Genomic DNA, 13,785 nt, shown 5'->3' on the forward strand with positions numbered 1-13,785 from the left:
GAAAGGCCCTGAGCTACTTGACCTAAATTGTCTCTGCTTTTAGTGGCAGTTTGGCCCAGACAACCAGCAAAGGTCCTTCCAACTTGAGTTATCATAGACTGCACCTAGTCTATGACACAAACTGGCTTTCAGTTCTAATAATGTAATTGGATATCCAGTGAAAAGCATTTCTGCATTTAATCAGTTTAATTCTCTGTTTTAAAAGGTTAAATATACACAAGGGAACATTCAGTCAGTTTTCTAGAAAAGATTGGTCTGTGTCATTTTAGAAATTTGGTACATTTTCTTTATATTTATTGAATGACAACTATCAGTGAAATAGTTACCCTCAGCTGAAATATGCTTAAGGTGTCCTTCCAGATTAAGTCACTATATAGTTGTGGCAAAACATCTTTAGAGAGGGACACATTTTGTCAATGGTGTTCTGTAATTTATTGTTATAGATAAAACAGTCATGAGCACCACAGGAATGATCCAAAACTTACTGAAACTCAGCCTCTTTCAGAATTCATTAATGTCAGTTGATCTGTTAAGTCTTAAAACTATAACATATTCAAAATCTTGAATACTTTGAGTTTGGTGATCCCTGTGATTCAGTGTAAAACTCAATCTGCTTCTTTTTTTTTGGTCAGCAAGTGCAGCCAATGAATGTCATAAAACATTTATTGCTAAACTGGCTATTGATATTTTTCCTAAAAAGCATAATTAATTGTAATTGATTGATGCATTGTAAATCAATGTATTGGCAGATATTGTTAAATGCAGAACAAAATAACAATGATTTAAAGACTGTTAATTAATTGGGAAAAAAAGGCAAAAGCCCTTGGAACCATAAACTACATTTGTTCGTAATGTATATTATCTCTTCAATGCATTTCTTATTCAAGAAGAGAAAATTAGTTTACCAGTCCTTGAACTGATTTTGTTCCCTGCACATTCCTGTACATGTGTAGGTGAATTGACTTAACTGGTTCTTAGTGTGAAAATCTAGATTGCTGCAAGGTTATGACTACAGACCAAGATTAACTGTGGACCTTTTATTTCTTTAACACTCTTGATCCAGCAATTAGGCATCAATCCCTTGTCTATCAAGGAGAAAAAAAAAATGGTGAATATTCTCACATTTTTTAGACCAGGCCAGGCCTAGATAAGCAAGCAATTAAAAATTCAGTTTGAACAGAGCTGACAACTACAATTCTTTCCTGTGGTTGTTTATCTCTAGTGGAATATACAGGAAACCAATAAATAAATGTACTGTTTAACAGTGGGGACACCACATTTTGAGAGAGAGAGTTCTGAAATATGTGGTCATTTTACTTAAGGCTTGTAAGTAAAGAAGATAGTCAAGGAAGCCTTGAGTTCATCAAGCAAATCTCTGCTTGAGTTGTTAACTGTCCTTTGCTCTTTTGCGATCCAGGCTTTTCCTGATGATATTGCCTTTTGTTAATAACCCTTAAGTGTCTGCAGATGGTATGTTATTTGTAGTCCTTCTGTTCTTTTCTCACTTTGTTTTCCATAAATCCTCCAGAAGATTAAACCAATGTAAATTTACAATAAAGTACCGAATAACCTTCTCTACACCATTCACAGATCTGTTTCTGTAGAACAGGTCTGTTTCTGCCACATCCAGTGCCTATCTGGAAGTTACTAGGAGGAGTCTAAGTTTATATTACTGCCATTAAAGGACAGTGAGGGGTTAAAAAAAGAGTATAAGGAGAATGAGATAAAAGCAAGAACAAAAGAAAATGCTTTATGGCAGATAGCACACTGTTTTTGTATTTTAAGAGGCTAACCTGGAGGTCCTATTTCAATGAAGCAACTGTAGTGCAATTCCCAGTAATATTTTTTAGGTCAGATATTCCAGATGCAGAAAATAGGACAAGCTTTGCAGATCACAATGTGTCAGGTAGGACAGTTAATTCTCTGAGTGACTTCTCCTGCAGGGGAGAAAACCTGAAGAAAATAAAATCCTATAACTTAGTACATGTTAGCATGAAGTGACTGTAGTGAATACCAATGACACTTTTGCATTATTATTTCAAAGCATGTGTAAAATTCCACTCCAGGAGGAATACTGCAGAAGTCTCGGTGCATGCAAACAGTAGCTGTCTGTGATTGCTTGCACTGAATATTGAGTTAGAGGAGTAGGAATGAAACAAGCTGAGGAGTGAAAGTAACTCACTGGAAAAATGGAAGCTACTACTCCTGGTGGTTTAATTGTACTGTGTTTGCTTCAGAAACTAAAATACCTCTTGCCTGCAGCACAATTACGGAAGATATCTAAACTGCTGACAGAATAGCTCAGACATTGCAGTCTGCAGGCTTGGTATCTAAATTAATAATCTAGAAAGATCTTCCTAAGGTTTAATTGATTATTCTGACTCATCAGTATAATGCAGCTTGACTGCTTCAGCACAAAGGAGAAAACAATATAAACAACACCAGTGCTGAAGATGAGAGGTGATAAAAGCAGTGATATAAAAGATCATATTTCCTAACTGATCTGAGGAGGAAAGGAATGTCAACTCACTGATTTATGACAGAATTTGATGATCCAATGATATCCACAGGATGTCCCTGTGCCCTTAACACCTTGTCCATGCTTCTTCTTCTGCATATGAAATTAACAGTGATATAAAATTCTGCATATTTTCACAGAATCACAGAATCACAGAATCATATAGGTTGGAAAAGACCTTTAAGATCATCGAGTCCAACTATAAACCTAACACTGCCAAAACCACCACTACACCATGTCTCTAAGCACCTCATCCAAACATCCTTTAAATACCTCCAGGGATGGCGACTCAACCACTTCCCTGGGCAGCCTGTTCCAGTGCTTGATAACCCTCTCGGTGAAGAAAAATTTCCTAATATCCAGTCTAAACCTCCCCTGGCACAACTTGAGGCCATTTCCTCTTGTCCTATCACTTGTTACCTGGGAGAAGAGACCGACCCCCACCTCTCTACAACCTCCTTTCAGGTAGTTGTAGAGAGCAATATGGTCTCCCCTCAGCCTCCTTTTCTCTAGGCTAAACAGTCCCAGCTCCCTCAGCCGCTCCTCATAAGACTTCTGCTCCAGACCCTTCACCAGCTTCGTTGCCCTTCTCTGTACGCGCTCCAGTACCTCAATATCCCTCTTGTAGTGGGGGGCCCAAAACTGAACACAGTATTCGAGGTGCGGCCTCACCAGTGCCGAGTACAGGGGCACAATCACTTCCCTAGTCCTGCTGGCCACGCTATTTTTGATACAAGCCAGGATGCCATTGGCTTTCTTGGCCGCCTGGGCACACTGCTGGCTCATATTCAGGCGGCTGTCAACAAACACCCCCAGGTCCTTCTCTGCCAGGCAGCTTTCCAGCCACTCTTCCCCAAGCCTGTAGCGTTGCATGGGGTTGCTGTGGCCCAAGTGCAGGACCTTGCACTTGGCCTTGTTAAACCAATTGCTCATCGTTGTAATGTAAAAGTTTTTTTCCAACAGTTCGACAGTTTAAGTCACTGCCAAGCCTTTATAATTAATATTTTTATATGTTTACCCTGTATTGAGGACTTACATGGTACAGATTTTCTGTAATTGTCCTTTCATCCATTATGCACACTTGAAAAAAATATAATTTAGAGCTGGAAATTGTTATACTCTAAAACTATTGACAAAAGGGAAAACAATCCTAGATATGAATCTAATAATTTACTATTTGTTCAAGTAATGTTTTAACAGTCAAATTAAATTGACAGTCCCTCTGCGACTTAAGGTTTCAGCCTTCCTCAAGCAGAATGGATGGAGTGAGACAGGTTGTGAAAAGCCATCAGCATCCTGAGATCTCTGCTGCAAGGATATTCATGGTAGGGTTCCTTTCCTTTTCAGTCTTGAGTGGGCTTGGACTTATTTTGCTGCAAATTTTTATCCCAGTCTACTTCCTTCTCCCAGTCTGCTTCCTGGTACCCAGCTGAAGTTTGAAAGTTGGACATTGGCCTCCTCCAGTCTCAGCTGGTATCAGCTGTGACAGTCAATGCAGTGACTTCATGATTTTGTCAGGATGGTCATACATGTATATTCATATATTAATAGAGACAAAATGTGTTAGGTAATAAGCACTTTATCACTAGAAAGTTGTTACAGCAAGCAAAAACCAAAAGAAGTCAAGGTATGCCCAAAAAATCCCGAGACTGTCAGGTTAGTACAAAGGTTAGTGACTGTTGCGTTAAGAGTTACTGTCGCGTAGGAGTCTGAGGAGTGGCTGAGGAGGGGGAACCCTCCCGTTGAGTCACAACGTTCAGACAGGACCCCCTTGCTTTCTAAACTCCTTCTCAGAGAGGAGTCTAGGTGCGGCTAAGTCCAGTCTTAGTCTCAGACTTGGTCAACGGTTATTTTCTAAGGACTATATATGCAGCCATTCATCAGAGTTAAGGCGACAGCGTTAATTTAAACGTGCTGCACCCCCTGTCTAGTCATTTGCATGAACTACCATGGCCACATTTAAGAGTCTGGTTGTGTTCATAACTACCATGGCTAGATTAATAAAGAGTACAGTTTATTAGAGCAAGACACACAGGTTCTTTGGATTACTGGTGATAAATTCACTGTCTGCAAAGCACGTGCAAATACCAAGAGTATGAGTAACACTGCTGGCTATAAACGCGTTAAAAGATGATAAAGCAACTCTAGAGAGATTTGTAAGTTTCCCGGGGAGGCACTTGGCATAACCAAGTGTTCGAATCTTACCCAAAGGCATCCTGATGGGGGGGAAGAGAGGCTCAGCCCGTTGACTGATCCCAGATGTCAGAGTGGTACATGATGGTGTCTTCCCTAACATTCTCTTTCTCTTAAGCCATTTTATACTATCTTTCACCTTTTGGGTGGAGCTTGAGTGACTCCAGTCATACATACCTTTGTTTAGGATTGGTGTAAAGTTTTCTCGCTTCCCTTTTAAAGGTATAGGCTAGGAAAAATTCAAAGTGCAAGCTCAATGAGGTGTGGTCGCACCTTGGAGATGGGTAGCTTTTGGGATGGAGATGTGTTTTGGTATTGTAATGATGTTATAATGAGCAAAGTTCATCAAAGGACAGCATTTTGTCAGGAACATGACAGACTGTTGGCCCAGGGTAGCAAATGTGCAGCTTACTGGTCACACACAATACCTTTGAGTTCCCATTTAATTGCAGAGCCTGGCCGCAGCCACCTCCACATGGCTCCACCCTCCGAACAGTACCTTCTTAGAATCAGCACACCAAGTTCCCTTGGCATCACCGACGTCTAAGGTTGCAGGCCTAGGGAACTTCCATGGAATGGATTCCTTGCATGTCAGCCGCATTCCACCCGGGAGTCTTCTTCAATGCTGTACCTTACCTAAAAGTGTGAATATAAGTTTAATTTCTAAGTCACCTCCAGCAATTATCCCACAGTGACTTACAAGTAATAGCAAAAGTCATATTTACTGAGCTACAAAGAAAATGTATGAAATTTATACTCCTTTTTGTAATTTTTTTCATGCAAAATCATAAATGGGTAAAGAAGAAATAAAATATGTTATAAGTTATTTCTCTAGTCCATAAGATATTTCTAAAGATTCATTATTCAGATATGTTAGGATATAAATGAATAGTTGAAGTGGCTGTGTTTAGGACGTCTCAGATTATAAGTGACTGACAGCCATATGTTTTAAAACTATAGGAGGATCACAGGGATTAGATTTTGTATGTAGACAAGTATTCAGAATTTAATGAGAATTAATTAAGTCAGAATTTACAGTTGATGTGAAGATATCATGAAGTTAGATATTTAGAGGGGAAGTCAAAGTAGTTTTTCTGGATTTTAGTAAGGCTTTTGATACTGTCCCTCACAGCATCCTTCTGGACAAGTTGTTGAACTGTAGGATGAGTGGGCTAGGTGAAGAACTGGCTGAAGGGCAGGGCTCAAAGAATTGTAGTGATGGGGCTACATCTCACTGGGGACCAGTCACCAGCGGTGTTCCTCAGGGCTCAATTCTAGGGCCAGTTTTGTTTCATATATTTATCAATGGTCTGGATGCAGGAGTTGAATGCACCATTAGCAAGTTTGCTGATGATACCAAAGTGGGAGGTGCTGTTGACTCTCTTGAGAGCCAAGAGGCCTTGCAGAGGGATCTAGATAGACTGGAGCATTGGGCAATGATTAATGGGATGAAATTTAACAAGTCCAAATGCCAGATTCTGCACCTGGGAGGGAGTAATGCCAGGCACAAGTATAAATTGGGAGAGAAATAGCTGGAGAGCAGCACTGCAGCAAGGGATCTAGGGGTGCTGGTTGACAGCAGGTTCAATATGAGTCAGCAGTGTGCCCTGACAGCCAAGAGGGCAAACCACATCCTGGGGTACATCAAACACAGTATAACCAGCCAGTCAAGAGAGGTGATTATCCCACTGTATTCAGCATTGGTGCGGCCTCACCTTGAGTACAGTGTGCCATAGGTCCTTGAATGCACCCAGAGGAGAGCAAGAAAGCTGATGAAAAGGCTGGAAGGCATGTCCTATGAGGAGCGGCTAAGGACTCTGGTTTTGTCTAGTTTGGAGAAAAGGAGGCTGAGGAGTGACCTCATTGCTTTCTACAGTTTCCTGAGGAGAGGAAGTGGAGAGGGAGGTGCTGAGCTCTTGTCCCTGGGATCCAGTGATAGGACTTGTGGGAATGGTGTAAAGCTGCACCAGAGGATGTTTAGACGGGACATTAGGAGCATTTCTTTCCTGAGAGGGTAGTCAAACACTGGAACAGGCTTCCTAGAGAGGTGGTCGATGCCCCAAGCCTGTCAGTGTTTGAGGCATTTGGACAATGCTCTTAATAACATGTTTTAACTTTGTGATCCCTGAAGTGGTCAGGCAGTTGGACTATATGATCATTGTAGGTGTCTTCCAACTGAAATAGTCTATTCTATTCTGTTCAAATGCATTACATTGTTTTGTATGAGGAGCCCTATTTCCATGCATTTGAAAACTGCAAAGTGAAGACTCAAAGTATAAGGAAACAAAAGTATGGAAGACCTATGTTAAAAGGGTGCAAGGTGTGGTTTTACTGGGTGTGAGTGGCAAGGTTTTGGCATTGGGAAGCTGTAGGGGGGCTTCTGTGAGGAGAGGCCAGAAGCTGCCCCATGCCAGACACAGCTAGTCCCAGCCATCTTCACAACAGCCCCACTACCCCACATCTGAGCCTGTCAGCCACACTGGTAGCACCTTAAGGAAAACATGTTTAGGAAAGGGCAAAACGTTGCACAGCACTGAGCAGTGAGGAAAAAAGTGTGAGAAACAGCCCTGCAGACACCCAGATTAGAGGAGGAGAAGGGGGAGGAGATGCTCCAGGTGCCAGAGCAGAGATTCCCCTGCAGCCCATGGAGAAGACCATGATGGAGCTGATACCCACACTGCAGTCCATGCAGGACCACACACCAGAACAGGTGGATATGCCCTGAAGGAAACTGCAGCCTGCAGAGAGCCCACACAGGAGCAGCTTTGTCCTGAAGGAAGCTGCATCCCATGGGAAGGACCCACGCTGGAGCAGGGGAAAAACTGTGAGGAGGAAGGGTTGGCAGAGAGGAGTAGTTATGGACTGACCACAAACCCCATTCCCCATCCCTCTGTGCTGCTCAGAGCAGGGAAGCATGTAGAGGAGCTGGGAATGAAGGATCGAAGTTGAGGCTGGGCAACAAAGGGGAGAAAAACATTTGTTTTTATTTGTCTTTTTTTCTCAATATCCAAACCTATTATAACTGTCAATAGTTTAAATTAATTTTCCCCAAGTTGAGTCTGTTTTGCCCATGATGGTAATTGATAAGCGATCTCCCTGTCTTCATCTCAACCCATGAGCTTTTTCATCTTATTTTCTCCTCCTGTCCTCCTGTTGAGGAAGGTGGAGTGGCAGAGAATTGTCAGGAAAAAAAGTGATTAGAGATAGCAATATAACTGTGTTATGTGGAGCACAAAAAGACTCTTTTTTAAAATTGAAGAGTATAGCAGATGATTCACCAGTTTTCATGGGGCTTGGAGAGCTTTTAACTAAAAAAAGGTATTAACAATATGAGTGCCCTGGAACATGATTTGAAAACCATTTTACCATAATGTTATCAACAAAAAGAAATTAAAATATTCCTATTAAAATGGATACTAGTCACAGTCTTACTGACAAAGGCACAAAGAGACTGGGGGACAGTCAGATTTCAGCTTTCAGGAATGATTGGGAATGCTGGGAATACAACACAGCCAGCTGCATCCTGCTGTTGGCAGCAGCACAGGAGGAGGTGGTGCAGCCAAAAGGATTGAATAATTACAAAGGTTAGATTATTTATTGTAAATCTAGTAACTAAAGGGCAAATGGACACCAAAATACTGATGGAATATAATGGGTAGAGCAACATTCCAAACTAGGTAGCCACAAAATCTGAGAAATGGTAAAGAAATTAAGTCTTAGAGGTATGGTAGGAATAGGAATAATAAAAATAGGTCTGGCTTTTATCCACTACATTATATCTACTACAGGTATGTCCTCCTACACACTGACTAACAGCTATTATGGTATCTTCTTACAGGAAAGTTTGAGCAGTTTACCATCACTGTCATAATAACTTTCAACATAATGGGCATTTTTAAAAAATAATTATACCTATTTATTACTTCACATTTGTGAACTTATTTTTCTTTCCTGTGATACACTCATGACTGTTTCAGAAAGGATAAAAACAGCATTCAGAAAGTCCCATATACACTGATTTTTAGCTCTCCTCCTCATTTCAAAAATCTAGGTTCAATTTACATTAGGTAAGATTTTGGAAAAAAGTTATGTCACTGTCTCCTACAGTGGCTTATGCTGGAGAAAAGAAAAAGGAAAAATAAAACAAACTAAATCTTCCCTGGAATGTTTTTTTCCATTTTCTGCAAATTGCTGAATAAAGGATTAATTGATCCAGAATCATATCCATATATTTGTGTTAAATAATCTTCACCTTTCTTCTGTAAAGAAAGGTGAAGATTTAAGAGATTTAAATCTTCAGATAATCTTTTAAATCTCTTTAAATCTCTTAATCTCTTTAAATCTTCATATAAAGAAAGGTGAAGGTTTAAGATTTTTTTCTTCTTAAATCTACACCTTCTATAAATTTCTCTAATCATTATATTGTCCTAGGTATACTGTTCATATCCAAGGCACCTATGATAATGAAACCCAAACTGTATTCAAATATTATTTCCTTTTTATTGGTTCTAGAACATGTATGCTGTAGTTTCATTGCTTCCTATTTCTTATATTATAAGAAATACTGAAAAATGGGTCCTTATTCACCTTCTATTTGAGATTTGAGATTTTTTTATATTCTTCAGCATAGTCGTCTTGATATCTTTTCCAAGCAGAAGAATCTCAGTTTATTTAATGTATCCATTTGCAGAATGAAATAGATTAGAATTTATAGTTGCAGTCATATTTGTTCCTCTTCTACATTCATTATTTTTAGTTCTTTTATGCCCCTGTGGTTTTACACAGTGGTACAGTGATATCTTCTCTCTTGTTGTTTATTCTTTTCCTAATTTTTAAAATAATACTTGCTTTCTGAACCACCACTAAGCACTAGAGCTAACATTTTCATATAATTGTTCATGATGATTTCAAGAGCACTTTTCTGAGTGGTAATACTGGTTTAGAACCTACCATGTGCACAGGCAGAGCTGTTTTTCAACAAATACCTTATCAGCACCGATCAGTGCTGAACCTCATTTGCCACATTTTTGTTCAATCACACAGCATTGTGGAAGCCTTCTGAAACAATTCACTGACGTATTCATTCTTCTTTACATTAAGAAAATTTGTATCACGCAAACTTTGCCACCTCTATTGCCCACAGTAACTTCTGTTCTGTGCAGAGGCCAATCCAAGAAGCGGATTAAACAACGGATTTATACCAGTGAATTACCATTTCAAACCTTCTAGGACTCCTCTTTGGACACTATAAGGTATAGTGTCTTGCTCAGATGTACTTCAGCAGTTTGTTCTGAAATGAAAGTTCAGCTTTAACTAAATCTTCTATCTAGTGCCCTGTCACGAAGAGTCCAATGTAAGAGACAAGATTTGCATATTTTAAAGTATGTTTTTACTTTCAATACACTGCTATTTCACTATACCAAATTTATGCATATGTATCCATTTTTATTTTACATTATTATTGATAAATGAATTGTTACTGCTTTTTTCCTTATGATCACAAAAGAAAAGTGCTGATATTCTGGCTACTTTCTTTTTTTTTTTTTTCCTTTTCCAATACTACAAACAAAGGAAATTTACCCTAAAATCTGAAAGTAGACTTGAGGGTTTTGTCCTATATTATCACTTTTGAAACTGATATTTCTGTCCTTGTAGAAAGTGACAGATTCTAAAGTAATCTTATTGCCATTTTTCACCACTTGGTAGCCTAGAAGTGCTGTAGTACATTTGCAAATATAGAATGAGATTACCTCAGTGTTATAAACTCCTGGCTGGCAGAAGTACCATAATGCCAGCTCCCACATGGGTAACTGGACATCTGACGTCGTGCCCTGTCATCTGGACTCACTGTCACTAGCACTGCTTGCAGTGGGGCCCTGGAGCCAGGGGCTGCACTAACTCCTCCTCCTTTCCTTCTGCATTAAAAGAAGATCTGCTACAGGAGGGAATTGTAATGGTGCATTAGATAACAACAGAATTAGCATAGCTACACCCTGCAGTTGAAACAAGAGAATAAGTTTTTACTTTTCCTGTAATCTTTAACAGACCATCAAAGTAGCAGCAGTACCTATGCAGAACTGTTCCAGTCTCTACTCTAACTTACTGCATATTTTCAAAACACAACCACAGATGTATTTATAAATAGCATTTCTTGAATGGAAGATCACTTATTTTTCTTTTATTTCATATTCATTATTTAAAACCAGATGAGTTTCTAATGAAATCTTCCTTTTTTCTTCTTTCCCTGTCTTCATATTGCATAATTTTACTTTTCGCACCTGCTGTTTATTCAGTATTTATGTTTCTCATTTTCACCTTTACACAGACTGCAGTAGCATACTTTTTTTCTTACTTAATAGTAGTTCATTGGTCTAGGACTTGAAGAATGTGATTATATTCATTTTTCAGCCACATCATTAGCTATCAACTGTATTATGCTTTCTCTTGAGTTTATTTGGATATTACTCAATAATTTCTCCAGTACTTCAAATTTCCATTTCTGGCAGCTTTAATGCTAGCTCGTACTATTGCTCTCTATTTGCTAAGGTGAAAGTCATTAATAATTATGATAAATCCACTTGCTGTGAGCATAGGTGGAGTGTGCCGCAGTGACAAATTCATGAGCTGTATGACCTGTGCTAGGGAGCCCTTCAGGGTATTTGTAGTCTTGCGAGAGGGACCTGCCAGGGATGCAAATCTTGCACAGGAGTGGTAGATACCTGTGCCCAGCTTCCATTTATTATTTAACTGGCCCTTAGGTATCACAGAGTCCTGGAACACTGCAATTAGGGTCTGCAGACAGGGTCTGAGACAGGTCACATGGAGGGTCCCCAGAGTGCTGATCAGGCTGCTGTTTGTGGCTGGTGCTTGCAGTCTGTGCAGCAGTTCTCACTTCTTCTTCTCGATCTTCTGGGAACTTCTCCTGAGATGTTCAGAGCCAGGCTACTGCTGGGAAAGTCTGACTCCTGGTCAAGGAATGACAAGAGTTCTTTAAGTTAATGCTAGAGAGAGGGGGGGGAGGGAAAGAGAGAACTGCCCAGTCCTGAGTGCAGCTCCCAGGAGTAGAAGTTTGCAGGGCAGGTTGTACAGAAGGGCACACAAGAGGCAGCTGCAAACTGCTGATGACACCATGGGATTGAGCAACATTGGTGGTGATATGAAATGGGGCATGATCCCCAGCACTTATGGGAGCAACTACCCCAGCAAATCAGAGGCTTTTATTCAGTCCAGTTTCCTGATGGAGGATGCTCTTGGATCACTGGGAATTATGGGGTTGGGGACACTACAGCCTGCAGCTGAGTGAGGTAGAAGTCAACAAGGGTCAAAAGCAAAGAGTACAGACTTATTAGAAGAAAGAATGGGGACAATCAAATCGGGCAAAGACACATCCACCTCAAGCGTGCTCACATGACTGGAGTGCTGCAATGGACAACCTCTTCAGGAAAGACAGGCAGGGATGACAAGTAATGAGCAATGAGGCCCTCTTGTGTGGCTGGTAAACAGCAAGCTGAATATGAGCCAGCAGTGTGCCCTGGCAAAGGCAGCAGTATTGTATGTGCCATGAATAGGGGCATGAACAGGAGATCAAGGGGAGCATTAACCCCCTCTGAACCCAGATACTGCACCCAGTTTTAGGCCCCCCAGTACAGGAAAGGCATTGACAAACTGGAACCAGGTCAGTGAGGCCCACAGGGTGGTCAGAGCTGGAGCATCTGCCCTAGGAGGAGAGGTCATAGGAGTGAGGCTTGGTCACCCTGGGGCAGGGAGGACTTCAGGGAGACCCACAGCAATTGCCCTGCCTGCAGGGAGGAGATGGAGAAGATGGAACCAGGCTCTTCACAGAGGTGCATGGAGGGAGGATGGGACACAATGGACAAAATTTGAAACAGAAGAGGTTCATATTGGATGCAAGGATAAACTTTTTCTCCATGAGGACAGTGGAGCAATGGAAGCGGCTGCCCAGTGAGACTGTGCCATCTCCATCCTCAGAGTTTTTCAAGCTCCAGCTGGGTCAAGCCCTGAGCAACCTGGTCTGACCCCAGTGCTGTGAGCAGGAGGTTGGACAGAGACCTCCTGAGGCCCCTTCCAGCCTGAATTATCCAATGAGTTTATGATGTCTTTCATCTTAAAGCACACTAGCAGCTATTAGAGAAATCTTACCACACCCCTGTGCACAAGAAAGAGAAAGAAAGGGAGAATATTGAAAGTATTAAGCACAATGTATTTCAGTTTCAAGCAGAGATCTCTTTTTCTGGGTGATAAGAGATGGCTAAGGATAAGGACATACACACACACACAAAATTAATTCCTTCTGAATGGAAACTAGAAATTACAGATGTAGAAAATAAATGACTTTTTTAGCAAATCAGTCACCAGGAAGCCCAGAGTACCAAGTTTTGGTATTATAAAACAAATTTGTAAATTAATTCATCAAATTAAACGTCATGCCTAGTTTGATTTTTTGCTCTGATACATTTTGAACATGATGTTGAATATTGTTTTCTATTTTGTGAAGATTTCTGTCCCTGTTATAAATAAAACAACGCAAGAAAAAGAGTCCAGGACATGAAAGATTATTCCCATCTCACTCACTCTCACCAGGAGCATTTTTTTGATAAATTCATTTCCTTGAGCCAACAAAACTTTACCCCTTCCCATAAATTGTATTGGAAGTTACCTATAATCATGGGTTATGTGTCCAGCCAGCTCTGATCTCCTTTTGAATACCGAATCCCTCAATAACATTTATTCACATCAACCTGCTTATGTTTAATGATGACACCAATGATGATATCATTCATCAAAATTATATTTCAAATTGTGACAAAATCAAGATTAAAGCACTGCTGACCTGTACTTTAACACCTTACAGGCAGAAGAAACCAAGATTCATAAAAGTCATACTAAACACGTTCATACAAAATAATACAGAATACAGAATACTCATTAAATTCCTTCAAACTCTTACTGTATTGATTAGTAATCAGACTGTCAGGGATCTGATCTATTTGCTCTCCCGTATAGCATCATTCTGACATTTACTGTAAGAAGGAGAAATGTGGCTTCTCATCCAG

This window comes from Mycteria americana, chromosome 7 (assembly GCF_035582795.1).
Source record: "Mycteria americana isolate JAX WOST 10 ecotype Jacksonville Zoo and Gardens chromosome 7, USCA_MyAme_1.0, whole genome shotgun sequence".
Classification (NCBI taxonomy): Eukaryota; Metazoa; Chordata; class Aves; order Ciconiiformes; family Ciconiidae; genus Mycteria; species Mycteria americana.